Source organism: Podarcis pityusensis (assembly GCF_964106645.2).
Source record: "Podarcis pityusensis genome assembly, chromosome: 14".
Lineage (NCBI taxonomy): Eukaryota > Metazoa > Chordata > Lepidosauria > Squamata > Lacertidae > Podarcis > Podarcis pityusensis.
Genome location: NC_138039.1, coordinates 36,757,511 through 36,760,834, shown reverse-complemented (window position 1 = coordinate 36,760,834; position 3,324 = coordinate 36,757,511).

Sequence of the window (3,324 nt, the reverse complement as noted above, 5' to 3'; positions counted from 1 at the left end):
GGAGGGAAAGCAAAGCCTTGTAAAAAAAACCCAACAACAAGAAGGCTGTTGTGTGTACAACTTCATTTTATCCAAATGCTGCTTCCAGTCAAACAGAATATATAAAAGTGCAAAACCTAGTTCACCTTTTGTATAATGACATGAGTATGCATACTATGAGGAAACCATTTGACTCTTTGGAGAGTGGGGAACTTCTCCCTGCACCCAAAAGATGTGAAGGCATGGGGGGGAGGCAGAAAAATGTGTTGTGGGAAACAGTGTGGCTACTGACTCTTGATATGGACTCTAAAAAAGGTAAAGGGACCCCTGACCGTTAGGTTCAGTCACGAACGACTCTGGGGTTGCAGCGTTCATCTCACTTTACTGGCCGAGGGAGCCGGTGTACAGCTTCCGGGTCATGTGGCCAGCATGACTAAACTGCTTCTGGAGAACCAGAGCAGTGCACGGAAATGCCGTTTACCTTCCCGCCAGAGCAGTACCTATTTATCTACTTGCACTTCGTGCTTTCGAACTGCTAGGTTGGCAGGAGCAGGGACCGAGCAACGGGAGCTCACCCCGTCATGGGGATTCAAACCGCCGACCTTCTGATCGGCAAGCTCTAGGCTCTGTGGTTTAACCCACAGCACCACCTGAGTCCCTTTATGGACTCTATGACGGCCCAAATACAGTTGTACCTTGGAAGTCGAACGGAATCCGTTCCAAAAGTCCGTTTGACTTCCAAAACGTTTGGAAACCAAAGCTCAGCTTCCAATTGGCTGCAGAAATCTCTTGCAGCCAAACGGAAGCCCCTTCGGACGTTTGGTTTCCAAAAATAGTTCGCAAACTGGAACAGTCACTTCCGAGTTTGCGGCATTCAGGAGCCAAACCTTTCAAGAACTAAGTTGTTCGAAAACCAAGGTACAACTGTATGCAATTGCAGGTATCCAGGAATTCTGTGCATGTTCTTTATAGGGCTACCTCCTGGCCCATATTTATCCTGGCCAGTCTGCAGATTCTCACTCCCAGCCTCCGAACATATAGGGATGCCAGACCTAGCACAGAATATGCCTTACTTTCTCAGATAGCACTGCCTTTCTTGTTGCTTATGGTAGTGGGAAAATCACTTTTTCCAAATGTCACTGGGTGAATGCTTTGTTTGTGTTTCCCTGCCCCCTTGTGGGGGGGGGCATGTGGGGGTGCAGTGTATGCACACAGATGAATTTGAGTTAAGGCAAAACTTGCTTTACAACAAAAGGAAGGGGTTGCTTTGCAACAAAAGGAAACCATAGGTTAGCTGTAGTTGGAGAAAGGCCCGAGGAACAAGCTGGGTGGCTTGAGACGGGAGAACGTTGTGCAATGTTGCCAGCAATTTTGTAAGGTTCTGAGCAAGCAATCTTAGCATTATCTGAGCTTCGTGGTTCTCCCCTACACACACACACACACACACACACACACACACACAAACTTCCAGGCAGCAGTAGGTTTTGGTTTGGTTTTGAAAATTAAGGGTGTAATAGGATACATTAAGGGGACGCAGGTGGCGCTGTGGGTTAAACCACAGAGCCTAGGGCTTGCCAATCAGAAGGTTGGTGGTTTGAATCCCCGCGACGGGGTGAGCTCCCGTTGCTCGGTCCCTGCTCCTGCCAACCTAGCAATTCGAAAGCACGTCAAAGTGCAAGTAGATAAATAGGTACTGCTCCGGCGGGAAGGTAAACAGCGTTTCTATGCGCTGCTCTGGTTTACGCTGCTCAGAAGCAGGCAGATTAGTCACATGACCCGGAAGCTGTACGCCAGCTCCCTCGGCCAACAAAGCAAGATGAGCGCCACAACCCCAGAGTCGGCCACGACTGGACCTAATGGTCAGGGGTCCCTTTACCTTGGATACTTTAAGAGCCCGGCTCTTTTGGTGTAGAGGATGCAAGTTGACTTTGGAATTCCATTTCTAATGCAAGCCTGCAGGTTTCTGAGTTTTAGCAAGTCATTAATTCTCCCCCCCCCCCGCCGCCAAAAAAACCGCACCCCTACTTTGCAGGGTTGTTGTGAGGCAATCCAGTGTACAGCTTCTTGGAGGGACGGGCAAATGAAATAAGCAAACAAGAGTCTAGGTTGTCTGGTCTCAGAAGGTGGTGGACTCCCCTTCGTTGTAAGATTTTAAATAGAGGTTGTATGGTCATCTATCAGAGATGCTTTAGCTGTGCTTCCCGCATGACCCTTGGGGTCCTTTCCAACCCAACGATTCTAGTTTTCCTGCTTCTTACTCTCTTAATATTTTGTAACTGTTCCCTTTTGCCGAGGATGCTTTTGACTGCACCTGTAAGCCCAACAGACATAAACTCATGACCTAGAAATGCATTGTCTTCTTGTGTTCAACAGAATTCTGATGAAAGTAATGAGATGTATTTCTGTCTCATGAGATTAGGGCTGTTGGGCAATGCTAGCAGGTGCTGTCAGAATCGCCCTACAAAAGAAGATACTGTATTGAAAAGGCTCATTTTTAAGACTAAAATCTGGGAGTAAACTGTTGGGAGCTCACACATTAGGATTTCTAAAAGCTATGAAATTAAGCCATATTTGTGTGACTTGGGACAGGGTGGAATCCTTTTCTTGGTGCCTTTTAATCTTGCATATTGGGAATTTTTTAACGGTGTTTATATTATAAGAGATTTTAACTTATGCTAATATTTTGAATATGTTGTAAGTTGCTTTGTGACCTTTTTCTGCAATGAGCAACTAACAAGTTTAATAACATGAATTTTAAAGAGCACCCATCACCTTGAATATCACATTATCTGGAATAAAAGCTGCTATACTGTACTTTCATTTTTTCCAGAAAAAAAAGAAAAGCAATTGCAAACTTCTGAGTTTGAATTTGAGTCTTGTGTTTGGTTTGCACATGGTAGGTGAAAAAAGTCACTGATAGAGAAATTGGTGTTTGTTCCTTTCTAAAAATGGAATACAAGAATGGAGCCTTGCAATGTGTACTTCACTGTTCAGCTATAAAACTTCACCCAGCTGCTGGCTTTGCAGCCTAACCAGACCTTAAGAGGAATGAATTCCTGTGGAATCTCTCAAGAACAATCCGATTCAGCAAGATGTCTGTCAGCCTCCAGATTGTCACATCAAAAAACAGATCCCCTGCTGCTTCCAATTTTTTATTGCTTCTTGTAAAACCATCTTAGAGGACATTTCAGCCTTCTTTCAGCTTTGCAACATACATTCAAAGGTGGTTGGAACTGAATAATGTAGGTCCGCCTTTCCCTCCCCACTGGTCCTGCTAGCTACAGATGATGGGAGTTGTAGTCCAACAAGATCTGGGGACCCAAGGTTGTGTAAGGCTACTTTAGG